The following is a 23,152-nucleotide window of genomic DNA, read 5'->3' as shown; positions in this document are numbered from 1 at the left end:
GATGCTATTGTTCCTAAACATGACTGAGAAATACATAAAATAGTTGTTAAATAAAGATTGAAACTGACGATCTGAAATATTTATTTCTGCAAATTATTACTCGGTATGTTTATCCCTTTTCCTGTACCAGTAAGTTGAATAGAAGAGTTCCACCATTTCTACCAAGTCTAAATAACAGGATTGGAGCTATGTTTCGGCACCTACTTCAAGAACACGTCCAATATCTTAACTACACCTTGTTCTATGACAAAGCAAGCTCATTTCTTTAGTGTGAGGCACATAAACAGGTCGGAAAGTGCCGCATCCGCACTGTATAACGAAGAGGATCGTTATCGAAGCTTCAGTGAGCAGTAAAAAAGCACATTGCTTTGAAATCGAACCTCGCATGGAACAAGGCGTAGCTTAACACATTAGAGGCGATCTGCAGGAAGTAGGCAAAAGATGGCTTCCAGTCTAATCTCCGGGGCAACACTTCCCAACAAAAGCACCACCGACGCTATTGCCAACACAAGCGACAGGACGAAGGTGCGTGCATATTCTGCAAAGAACAATGTTGTGGATACCGAATTGTCGTCTTTCGTTTGGTACAAATTGACAAATTATTGAGAAACAAGTTTATTAGCACCCACAAAAAGGGTTCGGGTATCCAACGCCTCGGAAACGTTTCCGTTGGCCACGGAGCAATCCGCTGACCGGGACGTTGTGTGTACGCAACATATTCAGTACATTAGTCAGAGAAGATTCTAGGGCATTCCTTTCCCATAAACAAATAAAAAGAAGCCGTGCTGAGTTCAATTACACAAATCTTCAAATACTGCACCATACGTTTTCTCCTTTCCACTTCCTTTCTCTCTAAAAAAAAGAGATGGTCCTGATGGCACTCGCACCTCAACGTGGCCTTTCTCGACACCGTGTGCACTCTTCGGCCAACCAGCTTCCCTTACGTGACGTGCGATATTTTTTTTCAGGCTGTGCAGCCAATGGTAGAACAGGAAGCCTGTTTCTTATTGCCCTGTCGCAAACAGCGCCCTCTTATTGGGTAAATCATTCTGTGCAGTTCTCGATTGTCTATTCTTTCATTCTCGCTCTTCCTGAGCAACTCGTATAAAAGAAGTCCACAAAGCAGCGTTAATCCAGGTTTCGACAACGAGTTCTGGAAGTTATAGACGGTGAGTGCGTGGTTCATTTCTCACATAAAATGTGTGTTTGTTTTGTTTGCCGAAATACTGCCATGTTGGCGAGCAAAGTCAGGTGACAGTTATTCTTTTTTTTTATTGAAAATGCTCGGTAATACATGAAGCTGCAAAATTTCCTATAAACAGGGACTCTGCTCTTCAGTACCTACGAGCAGGTGCATTTTGTAAGGCTACCAAGCTTTTCACTGTGCTTTTGTAGTAAACTTGTTTGTGCGACTAGCGGCACTCGCAAATGTAGTACGCATGTTTTTTTTTCAGATGTCCTGAGAGAAATGAATGATGCATCGATTTTAATATTGGATGGGATTAGGGGGAATGGTAGGTGTGATGTGCGGACTAATACTGAAGTGTATTTGGTAATTAGGGGCTAAATAAGTACTGGTCTACCCTCTCTTTCTGATTGCATCGAGGCATATTCAGAAATGCCTATAAATCTGCCTTTGTGTACTTGCAAAACGAAACTTCAAGAATACAACTACTACATCCACAGCTACATTACATTTAGAGAGGATGGGTGGCATGTTACAAGTAAAGTGCATCAGGAGTTTAAACTTCATAGGTCAATGAGACGCTTTCTTCTCGAGGCGCTATACCAAGCAGTCAGCTAAGACGTTGCGCTGCTGAGCACGAGATGGCGGGATCGAATCCCGGCCACGGCGGCCGCACTTCGATGGAGGCGAAATGCAAAAACGCCTTTGTGCTTGCATTGTAATGCACGCTAAAGAACCCCAGGTGGTCAAAATTAATCCGGAGCCCTCCACTACGGTGAGCCTCATAATCAGAACTGGTTTTGGCACGTAAAACCTCGTAAAGAAGAAGAAGGAGATGAAGAAGTGCTAAACAAAGCGAGTATGGTGTGCTTGCTTCGTAGTGGGTACTTCTTCTTTCTGGGGTTTTACGTGCCAAAACTAGTTCTGATTATGAGGCACGCCGTAGTGGATGGCTCCGGATTAATTCATCGTGGGTAAACTAAGCCTGGCGCCGAGGCTGTGTTTGCATGTGCATTGTGGTTTAATTAGAGCCTTTGTTGGAAATTCGTTTTACAAGCACATTTACAACATTGTTACAAAGCTCTACAAGCAATGTGTCGCAGTGTTCTGTCATAACTGTATACGGCTGATACGGTTGATGTTTGGCCATTCTTTAAAGTTGGTTGGTTAATTACGGGATTCACAGGTAATTACTGCATACTTATTTACCCTTAGTTTAAGGTTCATATAAGTGTGTGGTAAGTCTCACTGGCTTTATCGATGCGCTAAATGTAACAAATTATTTATAATTGGTTCAGCTAGGGAAAATCATATGACTAATGTACAAGTCAAGCTTATTGTGCGCTAATGACACAATTTGTAGTAAATTACTGATTGAAGTATTAGAAAGCGTTATCCGGCCGTATTCTGACAAGCTCCCGTTTTCTGCGAAAACCAAAATGCGGCATCAGATATAAATGTCGCGGGAATGTAGCCATGATATCCGTCATGTGCTGTTAAAATCAAAGTGGGGTGGAAAGTGCGGCCTTTGAATTAAAAAACTAATTAAAGGTCTCCAAATTGTTAACAGGCGTTTAAATAACCAACCACGTAGAATGCTTACCCAAATGTGGCACCCTGTACCCTGTTTTGTAGGAAATTGCCTACATTAGCGCAGATGCGTCTAAAAGTTTATAGTCTGTGCATTATTCTTGGATTTAGCAGCAAACCATTCGTTTCATCGCTCGAAAGGGTTAAACGAGTGTTATATACACATCTTTCAATGGCATCGTATCAGAACAAACTGTGACTATGAGTTGAAACTTGCGGAAAATGTGGACCGTGTTATTAGTCACATGCTTTGCAAGCGCTTAAAATGTGTGATTTAAAAACGGACATTAATTGTTATGTATACAACTACTCGAATTAAATGGATTTGCAAGGAAAAAATGAGCTGTGATTTTTCAATGTGGAACAAGACGGCTATGTTCATTTCTGAATGGGTAAAAAGTACACTGAAAACTAGGTATAAGTGAATGTTCACGTGATAAAAACTCATTTATTTTTTCGCAGCTGTCCTCGACCACATCAAGCTAAAATGAACGCCAAGGCAATCCTCACAGTACTGGCTGTATACGCTATACTTGTTGCAGGTCAGTATAATAGCACAGCGTTGCATAATTATCTTTCACAGTTTTCCGGTCCACTGTAAATTGCACTGATAAAGCAGCTTTGTAAAGGGTTACTAATTTTGCATCAACTAGCCCATATTACTGCAGCCTGAAGTAATGATGTTTTTAGGCAAGTAGTACAATAGTTTATGGAGAAACGTGTCACCACATCGAAAATGGTCCTCACGTGTTCATGACCTCAGTTACGACCTCTGACTAGGCTTCTGGTCCTCCCAAATACAGCCATTATGACATATCATATCCGATCATGGTGGTCTTAATGGCTGTGTTGACCTGGTAGTCGCATCCCAAAGCACACATCACAATAATTATGCACCATTATTTTCCTGAAGGCATACTATCCTTGTTTATGGCTAGCTCTCTTTAGCACGCCAAACTCTTGTGGTCATGCTAAACCAAAGACACTAATAAAGCATTTGTAGAAATTCTAATTCACGCTTTTTATTCCATATACTCTATTTCACGTAAGGTACACAAGAAATTTGCAGACTACGTGGATTTTTGTCACGTGTATGAAATATGCAATTAACTAACGCAGCCTTGGATTTTATAAATTTTTCAGTGAACATTAAGCGCGGTTGATTCAGAGTAGCTAAGGTGCTAAAGCAATTCTGGTGCCGTGAGAAATGCCAAGGTCGTGGTCACCGGTGTTCTTTACCGAGTTCCAAACTCGAAGTGCATGTGCATTCCTTCCAATTCGCCCCCACAAAAACAACAACCACGGTGGCCGAGAATCAAACCCGCAACAGCAGGAGACCGCCTTAGCAGCTGAGTCTCGTGGTGGGTGAACATTAGAAATGTATGTAGGGCGAATCCGTGAGTGAGTGCAGAAAGAACGCACCCATTTAATTTTACACCCCTTTCGTCATTACGCCCTTAACTGTTCTGCTAATGAATTGTATGTCGAAAGATAGTAATTTATATCTATCTTCTTTAACCAGGCACGTCAGCCTGCGGCGGTGAGGGCCGCTCCGAGTCCGGAAGGTGCGGTGGCGGCGAGGGCCGCAGCGATCAAGGAGCGGCCGAGGCCCGCCAGGACAGCGGTGCAATGTCCAGCGAGTCGGCTCGGTGCGGTGACCATTCCGGTCGCTGCGATGGCTAGGAGCACCCTCTGATTCGCAGCCACTCCCGCGCAAAGCCAGCAGTATTTGTCCAACTGATAGGTGGTGGTTGTAGGTACTGAATGAAATTGTTTCGAAATAAACTGGCTTTGCTTGCATTCTGGTGTTGTTTGTTTAAGTAGCCAATTGTATCCGAAGTGCAGATGAAGGTGTACAGATGTACTTTTGAAAATGCGGACGAACTGCTTGTCCTCATGTCTTTTTATCTCCAGAAACAGCTGTGAGAAAATAAGATACACTTGACCACATATTGGCAGCCAGCGATGAAACATCGCTTGCTTACATGTAACACAAAGCCTAGCGAACGGAGGAAATAGTTTTCAGAAGCACATGCTGCCATTTAGTGTCAGCAAGCTTACTGCTCATCTTGAGGCACAAATCTCCAACTAAAATTGGTACTGGCGTAAAAGACACTAGGAGCACACGCTCCCCTTAAAGTTTGCTACAAACCGCCCTGCAAGTAAGGCGGTCCAGCCATCATTGGAAAGATGCTTGTACATGGGCGTGCCTAAACTTCCTCGATACGTTTAACGTATGAAAGATATTTCGATTTAACAAAGTCACGTCCAGGATTTTGGTGATGATGACGATAATGATGATTTAATGGTAACCCCTTTGAAACATGGCGGTGACAAATAGTCATCTAGCGTGACTGATTTAATCCGGTAGGCTGTACACGTTTTTATCTGGCATTCTTGTATACATTTCCTGAATCTTTCTGCCTTGAAAATCTACCTTTTAAAGGTATCTGATGACTGCTATTTGATCTGGTCGTATCAATTTCTTCTATGCTTTTCTTCCACCAATACTCTAAAAGTCCCTTGCTTATCTCAATTGCTGACCGGTTGACGCTTTTGTCCACTTTAAACCCAAGCGCTTCAGGAAGCTGTACGTTGCCTACGGTTCTCACTGCGTGAATCCCTTCGCATTCCATTGGGTTGTGCTGAGTGCTTTCTGGAGTTTTTATGAAGCGTACACATGCTGCAGTTCCGAATATTTGCTACGGTATGTTGATGTCTTTATGCAACCGGCCTTAGGCAACCGGCTTGGCATATCGACTACTAGCGCCATCTGTTTGTGGCGATCGCTGTGCGATCGCGTCATTCAGTGGTAAAACAAATTAAAAAATTGACTACAGAGCAACGTTTCCTTAATAAACCCAGGTGTTTTCACTCAAATAATAGGTATGTGATCACTACTTTCAAAATTTTGCATCCACCGAACCACAAAGAACTTGCATAGTGCCGTGGAAGCAAGGCATAGGATAGAGTTGCGAACGAACAAGTTCAAACATTTTTCACGGCCAATAGTTTAATAAATGAACGAGACCGTTTCTCGCAGGAGGTATTAACAAGATGCAATGCCCACTACAAGGCTTAGGTTACTCATGCTGTGGAACATGCGAAGTAACGCTGATGTCCCAAAATCTCGAGTACGGATTATGTTCAACAAAATAGTGTGTCACGACTGCCAGGATTCGCAGTGATTACGCAAGATCGCAGAATAATATTGTTTTCTGCGTTTAGAAAACTGCCGTTTCTTCAAACGCTAAGCAGATTATTCAGAAGATAGAAGCAGATAACGCGTAATAAACAAAGCCACAAGGCCATCTCAAGCCACAAGCACGAAGTTCAGTGAAAATGCAAGTACCCACCACCAAAGTGGTGTACCCACCATGTACCCACCACCATGACGGTGTACCCACCATCATTCCCACGGTAGCTGAAGCATCGCAGTGCCACAGTTGCCGCTGGAAATTTTAGTGCACAACTCTATCCGGTGACCATAGCGTGGCTGGACGCATGGGTTAAAGGAAACGTTGATGAAGGCGTATGCCGAGTATTGTTAAAATGCAGGTGATATTCTCGGCTTCCCTACAACGCGGTGTCGGCCTACTTCAGCAGTGTACACAAGCTGCCGTGGCGCCATCTGGCCAGCGCTGGTTTCCCATGAAAACAAATAATATACGGTGGAAGTAAGCGCACGAAATAACATCCAAATCAAGTGTGGAATAAATTGGACGATGGTTGTGATGATGATCATCATTGGTATACCTGTTGAAAGAGAGCGGCGACAAATAGTCCACCTAGCCTGCGTGATATAATAGGGTTTCGTTAGATCTATCAAAGTCTTAATAGGACATTGTCCTATTCAGCAACAATGAGGACGAATTACAACGAATGATCGAGTACCTTAACCAAGCAAGTACAAGAGTGGGGTTAAAGATGAATATGCAGAAAACGAAGGTAATGCTCAATGGACTGGTAAAGGAACAGGAATTCACGATCGCCAGTCAGCCTCTAGAGTCTGTAAAGTAGTACGTTTATCTATGTCAATTAGTCACAGGGGACCCTGATCATGAGAAGGAAACTTACAAAATAATAAAATTGGGTTATAGTGCATACGGCAGGCATTGCCAACTCCTGACTGGGAGCTTACCACTGTCGCTAAAACGAAAAGTGTACAATCATTGCATTCTACCGGTGCTAACATATGGGGAAGAAACTTGGAGGTTTGCTAAGAAGCTCCAGAACAAGTTAAGGACCGCACAAGCAGCGGTGGAACGAAAAATCGTATGCCTAACGTTAAGAGACAGGAAGAGAGCGGTGTGGATAGGAGAGAAAACGGAGATATCATATAATCTAATTCAGGCTAAGAGAAAAAAATGGGGCTGGGCAGGCCACGTAATGCGTAGGATGGACAACCGGTGGACCATTAGAGTTACAGAATGGATACCAAGAAAAGGGAAGCGCATTCGAGGACGGGAGAAAACTAGGTGTGTTGATGAAGTTAGGAAATTTGCAGACGCAAGTAGGAATCAGCTAGCGCAAGACACGGGTAATAGGAGATCGCAGAGAGATGCCTTCGTGCGGCAGTGGACATACATATAGGCTGATGGAGGTGATGATCAAAGTCTAGCATTCTGCCTCTCTCTCGTCATTATTTTCTTTCTTCTTTAAAACCTCGGTCTATGTTCTGCAGTTCCATATGACTTCAACAATCCCGGTTCTATTAATATGTTCCCTGAGGTCGGCGCAGCGCAAGCCACGCTGTATTCTGTCCGCGTTCGCTGTACATTTTAGTGTGACTAAAAATGCAGTGGCTATGGGAATACACTAACAATGCAAATACACGCTAAGGACTCAAGTCAATAATATAGTCCCGCTTGTTTATGCCTATTTACCTGGTTTTGCAGTTTGTGCTATTCAACTACGGCCATAAGAATTTGGATAATGCTTAAGCTTCGCCTTTAAGAGTGGAACCCGATCGTCATACGCTAGCTGATTCCAACTTGAGCCTGCAAATTACCTCATGTCATCAACCCACCTAACTTTCTGCCGTCGTCGACTGTGCTTCTCTTCCCTTGGCATTCATTCTTTAACTCTAATGATCCACCGGTTATCTGCCCGACGCTTTACATGGCCTGCCCAGCTCCACTTCTTTTTACAGCGCAGCTTTCTATGGCTAAGGTCCAGGAAGTTTTCTTCGTGGCCTACCGTCGACAGAAAACAATGGTGGTCCGATCCCGATGATAGGGCAGGGCAGAGCAATGGCCCATACCCCCGTAAGGCAGAGGCTGCAAGCAGTAACTCATCGCAAACAATGATGGACTTGTACCTGAGTTTCAGCGTAACAGAATTATTACTAACAGAATTAACAGTTTCAGCGTTAAAGAATTCAAAATACAATCCGACGCCATCATGTGTGTAGGTTGTTTTTTTGACACATTTTACTTTGACAAATCCAATTAGTTCTCTAATGGCTGTGCGCCACGCGGACGATCAGGGTGGCTGTGGTTCGGGATGATTTAATTGACGGACAACGTCGCCGCCAGCGACACTGGCTTTTATGCGACATGGGGCTCTTAACGCTGTCGCGTTTATACATTGGCTGAAATTTTCGTTGTAGTCCACTCGTATATAGTCATAATGAATTGCCAGGTAAAAGCGAAAAATAAGAAATTGTCAAGTTGCTACGCGCATTGATGAACGCAAACTGCGTATTACTCACAGATAGACGTGGTCAGCCTCTTACGTCCCATTTTATAACGACATATTGAAACTATGTGGGACAAAAACGCGTCGGGGGATGGTGGTTACTTTTTAGCCATGTTTTTTCATCTTTTTTTCGTGTAACACCTTGGCTATTACTAGGTTGGGCACGTGGTATACTCTTTGCGTTATCGAAACGGCAATGGGCATTCTTTGGGATTCTTTTGACGAGGCATCACCTTCCCCAGCTCTTGCCTAGACGACGATGGAGGCCGACGCTGATTATTTACGGGCAAACAAAGAATCTCCTTTCGAGGTGACAGCGATCGTCACTTTCTGTGGAATTGATATCAACCGTGAAGGCCAAGATTCTCAAACGACAAGGTTAACATCATGGTAAGCCCACTAAATGCGGCAAGGAACCAATGCCGATGACTTTAGCGGTTATAGTGCGGACCCCTCTTTCCCGATTGCCTCGTCATTGCATCATCATTGTAACGTTAGACATCAGCGGTGGAGTCCAGCAGGGAGGTGCCACCATGGGCGGAGTGCTGTGAATAGTTATATTGCTATATTTCACCGGAACAAGGGCCCCTCCAGTGTTACCGAGATAGCTGTGACAAGAATCTGGCTACTTTCTTGGATACACACATAAACTTATTCGTTCACCTCTAATCCCAGACTTGCTCATCCTTATGCCTGGAGGGTTCCTCGCCTAAACGCTACCCCGAGTCGCAACAAAACATATGTCTAGCCCTGTTTCTGCAGTATAGGAACGTAGGACGCAAGTTATAGGCCGATTACCTTGTGAAATTTAAAGCCGCTACCTGAACGTGGCAACGAAACTGTAATCCTCTTAGAACATCCTTCATGGAGAATTAGCCCTTTGCACTGCTCGCAGAGCGAATACTTCGTTACTCAAAGTGCGATTGTTCATAATAGCAATGCCAAGCCCCTGGGATATCCCTGATTCTGTTATAACACAAAGGATTTCGACGCAAGTGCAAGTAACTCCAGCATGTTTAATTCGCATATTGAATGTGTTTGTTAAACATTTCATAGTTTAATGTTTTATTCAAGGGGAATTGTGTAGTCTATTCCTAAGTTAACCAATAAAGCTCCTAAGCGTCAAATCTGCATCTTTTGACTTGGCATTTGGCGTCACAGGTTCCGAAAATGTCGCCATAAAAAAGCCCCTATAACTGTGAAGCTTCTCTTTGAGCCCCATTAACTGTGAAGCTTCTCTTTATTGTACACATATGCCCATGTGCGTCATAAAATGTAACACTTGTGTTGTTGACACTCAGTACTTGCATTCAGTGTGCCCTGACTCAACCAATGCAAGCGACAAAAATAACGCCCTACTTTCCGCTAAGTGCTTGACATGTTGGCTTCTCTGACAGTCAGAAAACTTTACTGCTCCTAAAATTTATTAAGCACCAGTTTCACGCTCAATGAAGTACAGCACATCGGTGCAGCAGGAAATCATGAATTATCCTTGTAGAGTAGTCGCTCCTGGCGATGTCAGCAATGGAGGAAAAAATGAGCACAGGTCACTGTTTTGTACGTACAACGATCCGTATTTTCACTGCTTGAGAGGTGTGCCGCGTGATGAACCAACTTGCATGGCATACATTCTTTATGTTTTATCTCTGAAGAAAAGATTTACCCAGTTTGTCCCAACGAGTCTGTCCTAACAGGGTTATACGGCAGTTGCACATTTGAGTCATCTTGATTCTGCTGTCTCATAACACGGCCATTTCAAGAGGAACGGTGTCAAGGAAATAATATTGTGCACGGCTTCCTTCGTGCTAACTATGGGGCATAGTCTCTGGCACAGCAGGCTCTATCCTTGGCACTCTGCCCATAATACCCGCTGCTTGCCTAATATGTACGTGTGGAATGTGGTGCAGGTTTATCGCACCAATCAATCCGAAATGGTTGACGCCAGTATCTAACAGCCAGTGCCAGTGGCAATGAGGCAGCCTAATCTTTTTACGCTATAGTCAATTTAACGTTGCTACTGCAATCTCAATAATCACATATCATCCTTAGTCGAAACTTAGATTGCTCGCAAATATTTAGGGAATGTACGAACAATATAACATTTGCACTTGACCTCTATGTACACTTAAGAAGGGTTCAATAAGACAATAAACAAGGCAAGTGTTTGGAAAACACGGGTGTTTACGGTGTTATTTTCTCAAGCAAAAAAACCAAAACGTCACGCGGCATGCCTGCACAAACGTCCTTCATTACTGTATGTCAGGGGCCTAGGGGAAGCCCATGCGAATTTTGCTTTTCTAAGGCCGACATCTGATCGCACTTTATATTTCAGAACAACAATTTGGATGTCGCGCTAATAATAGCTCAATTATTATCAATGCATTCATTCGTTCCTTATTTATACTGCAAAGTAGTGAAAGTGGCATTGTAGTCTCGCTGAGGGCTCTCAGTCATTTCTCACAATGATAACTTTGGGGATTTGTCTTGCATTTGGTGCTGTCGTCGCCTCAGTCATCATCGTCATGACATCTTGTATCACACCACAGGCTTTCATCGATTTAAAATAGCAAAAGTTCCGTAATAGTTGCAGTCGTTGCTGCACTGTAAGGGTGTACGACTTATCCTGCCGTGCCCTATACTTTGCTCACATATTCAAGAGCGCTGAAGCTAACTGTTCGTCGTCGTGTGTATGTGCGTGCTTAATTCTTTATTTCCCTATTGCGTCAAGTGATTTTTCTATGTTTATTAGTCAATTAATTGTTGTGCAAAGCCACTGAGGAGTGTTATCATTTCCGATATCATTAAATAAATCAGTCAATGTGTATAAGGGTGCCACACAGAAAAGTATAGTTTCCAAGAGACGCACGAAAGCCTATTGGAGACCAACAAGTGTTGGTGCTTGATGCATTCATCGAGCATCTCTAAGGCCAGTGACCCCGGTGTCCCTAGAGCTTGCGCTTACAAATGGATTTCGCCAACGCACGCAATTCCCGAAGCATGCAAAGAGTCCCCGCTAAAAAAAAATCATTTATACAATTTGCACAGCACTGTACTCTGTCGATAGCACACTAGGCAAGCGTTCCTGGGGAGTTACTCCGTAAACGCACGACGTTGTTTTCCGTAGCCTCGCGGCCACTGAATATCAGCACAAAAACATGCGCTGAGAGGCTATCATGGTTGATTTTCGAGGAGATGAGAAAGCTTGTCTCTGCGTTCTTAATCGAACCTTTCTTTGTCTCCTGTCGCAGGTTTGACGTGGCTACCTGGCTGCTGGGTTGTGTTGAGTCGGTCGTTATGTCGGTGTACGCATTTATATATATATATATATATATATATATATATATATATATATATATATATATATATACGAGCTCCTAATGAACGTACTAGCGCACGGGGTGATATAACCCTTGTATGCTGATTAGGTATGCGTATCTCTCTCCTGCGTACCTAAAGATAACTTGCTACATCAAACCTCACTGTTTAATGTCGGCTCAAAGGTACCTCTAAAGCCCACTGATCTATTAATGAAATGTGGACTGTCTTTAATTGGTTTTACCATGAAAGCGTCTCATGCCAGGGTCCACCATCAACTTCCTGTAACGGCTGTTGGGTTGGCGAGAACGCGTAAAATATGCCATCTCTTGACAGGGATGGCGCCGCCATCTAGGAGCGGTGAAGTGAAGTAGTGCATCATGACACTAACCCCCGTATTCATAAATGGATCTTAACTGGAAGCGCATGCTTGACTTGATCTAAATGACGCCTGTCGTGATTGCGCCGAAGGAACGCAATGAGTGTCCTGAGCAAGGTAACGCCAGTCGTCAATGATATCAAGTCAAGCATGCACTTCAAGTTAAGATGCATGGCTGAATACGGGGTTAAGGAGCGCCGACAGTGAGCGCTTGGGTAGTCTCAGCGCAGCGGAGGCTCCAACGCGATGCAGCCCGGTGTAGGCGGTGAAGTGATGATGCAACTTCCGCACATAGTTTGTCTTTCGCTTGCGATTATCCCGTGACATTTCGTCGCCTACGGAGTGCAGCTTCAACATGCATCAGCCGTGCTTACACGTCGCCTGCTCCTTCGCCTGCGATGGCACCCACTAAGATAACTGCAACGCTAAGCGGCACAGAACGGCAGCGACGTCGAGCTGATAATCTCGCTTTGGTCCGGCGAGAGACACGCCAGCGGGAAGCAGAACGGCTTCGCGCACGCTGCAAACTCTGCCACTCGCATTCCTGAAGCTCAGCGCGCCGCAACTCTTCTGGCTGCCCAAGACACTACGAAACCAGACCAAAATGCTCGTACTTTCGCTGAAGCGACTCGGCAGCAGGATGTCGCTGGCCATCACGGCGTCGCGCGCCAAGAAAACCTGCAACACGGTCACCGACCTGCAAATCATACGCCTTTTGCTGCAGACGACCGTGAGTTCACGAAGCAAACATGCAACAATTTCCTGTGAAGACACGTGTCACATTCGTGTTCAACCATAACCAAGAGGGATCAACCATATCTTTTTTATTTGCTTTATTTGCACTGATTTAGCCAATTATTATGTGCCACTGGGAGTGTGCCTGTCCTTGCATCAAGTCGGAGTGACGTAGTGCAGCCGTAAAAATATACCTAGTAGCGAAGCTGTCATAGAAGCCCATGCATTCAAAACATGGCGGTTCATCGGCGGTTCCTGGGCCTCAGCGGCTTCTCTGGGACGAGGGAGCACTACCGACGGAACAAAAAATATTGTGAAGCCATCGTTAAAAATGGAAGGGAAGCCATTTTGATGTCAAAGGCGCGAAACGTGTTTTGTTGGTGAGCCCTCAGAGCTGTATTTTCATATTACCCGCAATTCAGCTGGATGGACGTTTTGAGCTTTTAGCGCGCTCACTGATGCAGCAACAATTCAGCCGTACGAGTGTCGAAATTGCATCCATGCACAGAACATCCTTTTCTTGAGGCAAAAGATAGCTTTGGGTGTTGAATGCTAGCGGCATCGTCAGACGCCATGCCCTTCGGCCAACGAAGCCGCACGAACACAGCTTAAGTAAGTATATCTGGTAGACGTAACTCACTACATTTAACTGAACATGTATAGAGCAACGATCTAATACATCTGAAAAATGCCGCACCACCAGAATTCACACAATCATCGACGAGCAAAACAACCCAACGTGTGAGGGGAGCGTATAATATCAAGTGGACTTTCGAGCACGCCTTTCTGCACAATTCAAGAGCTGCATTGTATTGCATTTGATAGTGGGGCGAACGCCTCCGTTTAGAGCAGCCGCTATTTATTGTTATTGTTAAAGACAAAAGGGTTGGTTCTTTTCTAAATGAAATTTTTTCTAAATTTTCACTAAATGAAATCAAACTGTGTCTTGTTTTAACTCAAAACGATTGTTGTTCCCAATATTTGTTCCTTCCTAAGCTAGTCGGGCTTCAGTCACTGCTCCCATAATCGTCATAACCTTGTTGAACCGCTTTTCGCCCAAGCTTCGTGACCCATTTGGATCTACAATGCTTAGTGCTGTGCCTACATTTCCCCTCCTCCTGCAGGTAGCGGTGTGAGCGAATGTATGCGTACGACTGACGGCAATCGATCCTACCTATCACACGAAGATGGATGTCAATACGATGACAAAAAAATTAGAAATGGCGACTAAGATGACGTATCAGCATTGATACGAAAACCACGTGGACTTATTGAACAAGCGTGATGTTGGGAAATATTATTACATCTCATATTAATCGTCGTATGAGTCCTCTTGTAGCCGATCGTGTTTCAATTCATTTTTATTACTTTCAGGGCCGCTCAAGCGTTACAGAAAGGAGGGGGTGAAATTCATAAAGGAAAATGTACGAATACTGTTCTGTGCGTGTAACAACCTTTGAGCGGGCAATACTTTTCGTGTTGTTCTCTGCCTCTAGATGCCATTGGACTACAAAATTCATGCCGCCAAGAAGCATCGTGTAATTGGCCTACAGGGTGTCGTCATAAAGCGGCCTACAATTCAACATATAAAATGTGAGATGAAACCAGACTTTTATTGCTCCAAATTGCTAACGTACTTTAGTGTAAAAAGAACTATGCCCTATAGGTTACCATTTCATAATCTCGGCACTTAGCAGATCACTATAACATTTCCCTATATTTAAATTGGAATTTATTTAGCAATGCAATGAAGAAGCCCAGTTAGGGTGCTTAAGAATGTAAATAGAAGTGTCCTATGGATGGAGTGAGGCTTCGGTTACGTCGAGTATATATGCTCGAGGAAGCACGCACTCACACACACAACACCCACCCACAAACACACGCAATTTCACCTATAGGGCCACAGTGATGCGTATCGCAGGATACACGGTGTTTTTGGTTAAAACGTGCGCAGCATAACGCTCATAAAGACGCTAATACGTTTTGGTTTGGCATGCCTAAAGCTTGGAGTCACAGGCAACAGGCCACGGGAAGACCCGACGGCAAAGAAAAGCGACAGCAGAAAACAGTTATCGCACTCTTATAACTGACTGGATATGCTTATTTTAAACTGTAGGCTAACATCAGTCCTGGGCAAAATGACGTCATTCACATCTTTCGGTAGCTTCGTGTGATGTTATCTCTCTGTTTTGCTCCTTTCACTTACGAGATCCTTCAAAAGCGCTTGTGAATTCGGCGCAAGAATTTACTTCTAGCTATCGACCATCTTACGGGGTTCCACTGCCTGCGCCACAGTAGTCAAATCAACATGACGGCGTGAAAACGCCTGCCACCGTGGCCCGATTTCGCGAAGTGAGCGAAGTGAAGCTTGCACGACACTGAGCGTGTTGCCTAAAACGCGTCGTATACGCAAGGATCACCATTTGGGTGGCTCGAATTAAGCTGCCTTGTGTCTCCTCCGTGCGGCACACTGTTCAATCACCTAATGCAGTGCGTTTTGACTAATCTACAGGCATTTTGTGTATTGAGCGGTGTAGGTGCATATTGTATAAACTGAACTGAACAAACTTCACCTGAAGGCCATAATTCTTGCAGCATTCGGCGGTCTGGCATCAGACTGCGGTCTGATGTTTCGGGAAGGTCGAAGCCATGGCTTCGACTCTGTCTCGGTGGTAGCTTTGGCTTCACATATTTCTAAAATTCTACATAAAGTAAAGCGGAACAATACTTAGCAATATAGGGGTCAAGCAAAGAAGCACAATCACTGTAATTCTATTAACAGCATGTTTAGAAAAAGTAGTTCAATCTATTAGACTGCGAAGGATTAGGAGTTAGGATCAATCGCAAATATCCCAACAACCTCCAGCTTGCAGATGACGTTCTCCTGTTCTTCAACGCTGGGGACACATTGCAAAAAAAAAAGATTGAGGACCTTAAAATTAAAAGGGAGAGTGAGAGAGTAGAGCTGAATATTTTTATGCAAAAGTATTTTTGAATAGCCTGTCACGTGAACAAGAAAGAACTCGTAATCGGCAGTTAGCACCTAGAATCGGCGCAGCAGCAATCTATGTAGGTTAATCATCCGAAGGAGACCATGACCTTGAGAAGTAAGTCACTAAAGAATGAAAATGGGTCGGAGCTCATACGGCCGGCACTACAAAATCATGACCGGGAGCCTGGTGTTATTCTTCAAATAAGTGTGAAATCATTGCATTATATGGGTGCAAACATATGGGGCGAAACTTGGAGGTTAACGGAAAAGCTTGAGAAGTTAGGGACCGAGCAATGAGCGATGGAAAGGAAATTCTTAGGTGTAACTTTACGAGACCCAAATACGGTGGTGTGAATTAGAGAGCAAACGGGGGTGGCCTATATTATAGCTGACATTAAAAGGAAAACTGGAGATTGGCACGATATGTAATGCGCAGGGCAAATAATAGGTGCTCCAACAGAGTTACACTATGGCTGCTAAGGGAAAGGAAATGTTGTCAATCAAGGTGGAAAATTAGATGATGAGATGAAATTAGGAAATTTGCAGACGCAAGTTACAGTCAGCTAGCGCAGGTCAAGGGTAGTTGTAGATCTCAGGGTGATTGATGTCTTATCTTAAAAATAGGCTCCTCACGTTTTACAACATGCAAAATTCTTTTGGGAATGTTGACGCATTGTTGCTTTGAGTCGCAGTTCGCTTCGAATTGCAAAGCCTGATTCGCATTTCCTGCCGCCGCTTGGATACGTACTATATGGGTAGTAATGGCTCCGAACAAAGTACGTCAGTGTATCAAGATCGATGACTTGCAGCGAGTTGCATTCGAAACCAGATTGAGTGTTTAACCGTTATTTGCTTTGGGTAAGTTGCCTGCGCCATATTTTGACGTGCACTTGAATTTTTGTTCTTGTGAAGCTGGCAAGTAGTTAAAAAAATTCTGGGGTTTTACGTGCCACAACCATGATATGGCTATCAGGCACGCGGTAGTAGGGACTCCGGATTTGATTTTGACGACCTTGGGTGCTATAACGTAAAATGATTCCAAACTGTTTCGGTTCCAAACTCCTGACGTCAAATTTACGTAACCACCGACGCAAGCATCGGGCAGTCACCCGCAGCGTTGTCTGAACAACCCAATCAAACACTCTCCTCGTTAAAGGAGGTCACCTTTGTTCGCTTTCAAAACCAATAACATTGTCTACACTCAGCGGTTTTTCTTATCTAATTGGCTGACAAGAGCCGAGGTGCACGTTCTAGTTGAGAGGGATTCGATGGCGCCGAGCCAGCACAGTGAAAATAGACGACCGCATGAAGAGGGTGGTGCCGGCTTGTCCGATTGGTCCTCTTCGCCTTACTTAGCTTGCGGTGGCTGGTCGAAAATTGCGGCGGCGGGCAACAGAAGGATAACAATGCCGCTAAAACAGATCCTCAGCAAGGAAGAGTTAGCAGAGTGATGTCGTACGCATGCCGAAACGGCTCGATAACGTTTTACTGCCACGAAAAAAATGTTTATTATGCGCAAATAAATACATGCTCCCTGGCAGGTGCGAGTAGCGAGGGCCTGAGAGATCGGCGGGCAGCCATCTTCTATTCCTTTCGGAAAGGGGCAGTATGTGGCTATTCGGAAACATTTTCAGTTTTGTTCGGCATATTAATGCATTTTTTTGCTACACGTCACTTTGACGTAGTGAGTTTTCGCGCTTTTGTGCGGTCGCACGACAGACAGGTTAAGTGGGCGTAGCCAGAAAACATTGGACTAATAGCAGAAGGCTAATGGGGAGAAGGCGTGGAATCAGGAATAATTATTTTTCGTTTGTGCAGTTTAATAATGCATATTCAGTGCGTACATGTTATATCAGATGGGGAGCTATCGCGGTTTTCGTGACGTCGCGTGACAGACAGGGGAAGTTGGAAGTGGCACGAAAATGTTTTGACCAATCGTGGAGGCTGGTTGCAGAAATTGGAATCAAAACACTTTGGAATCATTTTATGTTATAGCGCCCCTTGTGTTCTTCAACGTGCACGCAATGCTCAGTACGCGGGTGTTCTTACATTTCGCCGCCATCGAAATGTATCCGTCGCAGCCGGGATTGGTAAATAATTACTAAGAGAAACGTTGACGCTGATCATTGTGGTCATCTTATTCCACTAGGGCTACAACATACACTGCAGTTAGGAGCTCGAGATCTTCACGTACGCCAACCTATGATTTATTACCGGGCTCTAAAATTGCTCTGTACGCACCTTTGTGCATTTTGCATCTGCCGGAAGGCGGCCACCTGAACCTTCAAAACAAGCTCCTCACTCGGTTCGAGGTGTCATCCTGTTTTCGCAGTGGAAGAAATGCCAGGGAGAAGAGCTGAAGAGTTGAACGCTGATACGACGTCACAGTGCAATCGGCAGCAAAACTTGCACGTTTCAGATCTCACGTAACTAAGTTTTCTGCCAAAAATCTGACAGTGTCGGTATGCGGCTTCTTTCTGCATTTACCTTTCATGGCTGCTTTCATATCTCTCCGTGCCTTCGACAGGGATCCTATGTGAAGGGAGCGCACGTTTTGTCGTCAGATGGCGCTCGCCGACATCGTCAACTAGCACTGCCGGCTGCCGAATGAGCAGACAATAGAGAGGTTTAGCTTGTCCGGTAATCGGGTAAACGCGGGCGTTGGGGCGCTCGGGCGGCACCGTAAACGTGAGCGGCCTGTATGGTGCTGCCACTTGGTGGCACAGAGCTCAAAAAGACAAAAACAGCTAATATTGCAGTAACCAAGTGTATTCTACTTCGCTGCTGGTGTAAATTTTTGGCAGTGGCGTAATCGTGTTGCTGCCAGGCGAGCGTGGTGGCGCTTGTGGGTGCTGTAGCAGACACACGGAAAAAGAAGCAGTCGAAAACTTCAGGGGTGTGCCGTTATTTGCTGCAAGGATATAGCCATATAGCCTTAACTACAAATGCATGATGTGCGATAATGCTATCAGTTGACCGCGTTTCTTACTTTCCTTGTCGTTTAATCCGAGCTTTGCTTCCTTCTCGCTCTCATTCGACGTCTTAAGTGTTCTTCCCCTTCAGATGCACCCTTATTTCAGCGTAAGAACTTTTCCCCTAAGAAATGGCGTACGAACAGTGCACCTTAGTAAATTCCAAGCCTGCATAGAAGCGCCTTCAATCGTGTTTCTGAAGAACGCAGAATGCATGCCCGTTATAGGCCGGCGGGTGTGTTTTCATCGTTGTTCAGCACGCGCTTCTCTCCTATACCATGGCCGATTTCGTTGTTCCCAACTAAGGCGACGGACGTACGCTGGACGACGTAATAACTCGCTTTCACCTCCTTTGTTGGGTATTCAGGCTTCGTTCGTTAGGAAAACGAGTGAGAGCGCGGCAATGCAGACGCTCTCACTCAACAGAATGCAACATCACTTTTTTTTCGCAGTTCATGGGCTTTTCTATTGTTAGAAAAAGAGGCCTATAGGAAAAAGAAAACGACGAGAAAGCAACTTTGTTAGTGTTTCTCAGCACAAACTACAACTTCTCTAATGCGACTTCTGCCCTAAAACGAATATCTCAATTGTGCGTAAGTAAACGGAACTAATTCACTAGCTAATCGCGGTTCATAAAGGCTTTGAGTAACTCAAGACGATGACAAACAATATTTCATGGGTGTCATTTGTCTAAGGCGCACTATATTTTTGAAGTTTCACTCTAAGGTACGTAAAAGGCTGCCTCATAGTACACGTATTAAACTTTGTGAGTCCTTGCAAAAGACGCACACTATAGCTACACGTTTTTTTTTCTCTCATTAGGTCAAAATACCGACACAGTATATAATATCAATGATTTTCGTTTCAAACTTGCGTTACTTTATATATCACCCGCAGGACATGACTCAGCGAGCGTTCATTGCCCTATGAAGAACGTGACATATATACGTAAGGGTAGGTGAGTGTTGCTCACCATCACAACTGAAGTCTATGCATGAGAGATCACTAGTGCCTTTATCACACGCTGAGGGCGGATGCAAGCACAGTAATTAAAGAGGCGGCTGGTCTTCGCTGTCATCGTGACCGGATTGATCTTAGTCCATTGATGAGTCATCTGCTCACCTCTCACCTGCTGCTCTTGCACTGCACCAAAGCGTATTTAATGAGAAACCCGCCAGTGTGGCTTATTGGCTATGGTTTTGCATTGTTAAGCGCAAGGTTGCGCGAGCAAATCCACGCCTCGTGCGGCCGCATTTAGCGGACAAATTGCAAGAACCACCGTGTACCATGCATTGGTAAAAAACCCAGGTGGTCACAAATAATAAAGTCCTTCGATACGGCTTGCCTAGCACTCAGATTGTGGTTTTGGGATGTAAAACCACCAATTTCTTTTATATAGTTTCAATCGAAATACAATGGGTCTGTTGAGGAGTCGTCTGACAAGAGGTACCCGCTGATTTTGTGATGCCATAAGCCGCTTACCTGGAGACAAAAGAACAGTGAATGGGAGGCACATAAAGAGCTGATAACTGTCCTGTTATCGGCACATAATGAAACATGGTGGCAAGGAGTGCCTCGGAGCTAACGACCAAAAGGCCTACCAAGTTAGGGCTCTTGGATGTTGAAACAACTAATGCGACTAAGGCACACCAAGTCTGCTTGACTAAATTTGCACGAGAAAGAAAGCTTTCTCATGGTCTAGGTGCTGTACCATCGCATGCTCACGCTATCATATTTGTGGATTACAGGCAACTGAATCGTTTGGACAGCCACAGGGGACCACAGAAAAATAAAAGGAACATGAGTAACGGTGTAGGGATGAAATTTGGCACTATAGCTTCAGCAGAAGGATGAGAAATAAATACGAGGGTTGTTCAATAAAGACTGATACTGGAAAGCTGAAATTTTTATTCTTAAAAATAATAATCGGCACTTTCATATATTCTATATATTCTCCAGAAAGTGCAATGCCAGCGTTCCACCGCTTCTGCCAAGCTAAAGATAACATGATAGAACCTATTTTTTGACGCCAACTGGAAAATCACCTGCAATGTCCTAACTGCATCTTCATTTATGACAAAGCAATATCCTTTTTTTTTCGCAAGGTACACAAATAAGTCCGAGCGTTCCCTATCCAGACTTAGAGCTAATTAGAGAATCGTTAGTGATGCTTCGGGGGACAGTAAACATTGCATTGAATCAAACCAGACATGCAACAAGCCGTAGCTAAGACAGTGCAGGCGATCTTCAGTAAGTTAGCAAAAGATAGCTTTAAGTCTAGTCTCACAAGCTAACTTCGTAACAATCGCGCCACCGACGCGAGCGCCAGCGCTAGCAACAGGACAATGGTACGGGGATATGACATAGAGATATGACGTACGGGATATGACGCTGTGGCTACAGAATTGGTTACTATCGCTTGGTGCGAGTTCACAAATAATTGAGAAACAAATTGATGAGCAACAGCAGAAATGGTTTTAGTATACGAAGCCTCCGAAATGTTTTCGTTGTCCACGGAACAATCGCCTCTCCAGGACGTTGTATGCACGCAACATTTTTGGTAACGTAGTAAAAGATTGTAGGTCTCTTTCTGCTCATTTATAAGTAAAAAAAAAGAAGTCGTGCAGAGTTCAATTGCACAAACCTTCCAATCTTGCACCATCTGTTTTATCCTTTCCACTTCCTTTAAAACGCAAAAAAACTCTGTCCTGATGCCACTCGCAGCTCAACGTGGCCTTTCGTGGCATCACGACCTTTTCTCTCGCCAACCCGCTTCGCTCACCTGACGTGCGACGTATATTCTAGACTGTGCAGCCAATGGTAGAGCAGGAATCCTGTTGTTTCTTTATTGTTTTTGTTTGTTTGCCAAACGGTGCTTTGTTATTGGGTAATTCATTCAGTGCAATTCTCCGTTGTCTATTTTTTCATTCCCTTTTTTCCTCAAGAACTCGTATAAAAGAAGTTCGCATGTCCGCGTTGAACCAGGTTTCGACAACGAGTTCTTGAAGTTACAGACGGTGAGTGCCTGCTTCATTTCTCACGTAAAATGAGTGTTGGGTTTGTTTGTCGATATGCTACCACGTTACCGAGCAAAGACAGGTGTCAGTTATTTTAGTTTTCTTGAGAAAGCTCGTTAATACATAAAGAAGCAAAATTTCATGTTAACGTCCTTCGTAGGCATTGATTATCAGTGCCTACGAGGAGCTGTATCTTCTAATGGTACAGAGCATTTCTCTGTGTTTGTCTAAGGAAATGGTTCCTGTGACTAGAGGCGCTCGAGAACGTTGTGTGCATGTTTTCAGGTGTCCTGAGAGAAGTAAATGATCCATCAAGTTTCAGTTTGGATGGCATTGGGGGGAATGTCAAGAGTGATGTGAGGGATAATATTGTATTTGTAGACTAGGAGCTAAATAAGCATTGACAAACGCTCTTTTTCTTATTGTATTAGGGCATTATCAGAAACGCCTATTAACCTGCCCTTATGCAGTTGTAAAAGAAAACTACAATAACCTATACAAGTACTACATCTACAACTCTTTTACATTTCGACAGGCTGGGTGGCATGTTACTGGTAATCTGTAAGCTAATTTGGAGCTTTCTTCTCTAGGTGTTATACCAAGCGTGTATGGGTTCTTTGCTTTGTAGTGGGTAAACTAAACTTGGAACCCACACGGAGTTAGCGTGTGTATGGCGGGTAATTAGAACGTATGTAGAAAATTGCTTTAACAAGCTTAGTTACAAGATTGTTATAAGCTTTTACAAGCAATGTTTCCCAGTGTCCTACGATAACTGTATATGGCTCCTATTTCTCGTTTCGTGGAATGAGGATAGGTTACAGTTGATGTTTGGCCAAAGTTTAAAGTTGGTTGGTTTAGTACGGGATTCGAAGCTCATTCCTGAATACTTACTTACTGTTGGTTTCAGGCTTATAGGCGTGTGCTTTAAGTCTCACCAGTGTTATCGATGTGTTCAATGAAAACATAGCTTATAATTTATCAAAGTAGGGAACAGGATTGGGTGATGTACAGGCCGAGTTTATTGTGCGGTAATAGAACATTTTGTAGTAAATTACCCATTGAAGTACTCGAAAGCGTTATCTGGCTCGTAATCAGCCACATTTCTCATTTTTTTCAAGCACCAAAATGCGACACTACATAAAAATTTGCACAGAATGGGGCCATGTTATCTTTCATGTGGTGATAAAATCAAGTGTGGTGAAAAATGCGGCAGTTGAAGTAAAAAACTATTGAAGCTCTTCGAAATTTTGAAGAGCCATTTAAAGA

At 44.0% G+C, this 23,152-nt stretch overlaps 1 long non-coding RNA gene across 1 annotated transcript; it reads left to right on the top strand.

Annotated features, from left to right (window-relative positions):
• Window positions 1–1,145: 1,145 nt before the first annotated feature.
• Window positions 1,146–4,570, top strand: LOC119444096 (uncharacterized). The gene is made up of 3 exons (XR_005190454.1): window positions 1,146–1,169; window positions 3,239–3,318; window positions 4,299–4,570. It is a non-coding gene; the product is annotated as an uncharacterized LOC119444096 (long non-coding RNA).
• Window positions 4,571–23,152: the final 18,582 nt, after the last annotated feature.

Source organism: Dermacentor silvarum, chromosome 3 (assembly GCF_013339745.2).
Source record: "Dermacentor silvarum isolate Dsil-2018 chromosome 3, BIME_Dsil_1.4, whole genome shotgun sequence".
Classification (NCBI taxonomy): Eukaryota; Metazoa; Arthropoda; class Arachnida; order Ixodida; family Ixodidae; genus Dermacentor; species Dermacentor silvarum.
The sequence above is the reverse complement of the archived record's forward strand: the minus strand, read 5'-3'. Positions and strand labels throughout refer to the sequence as shown.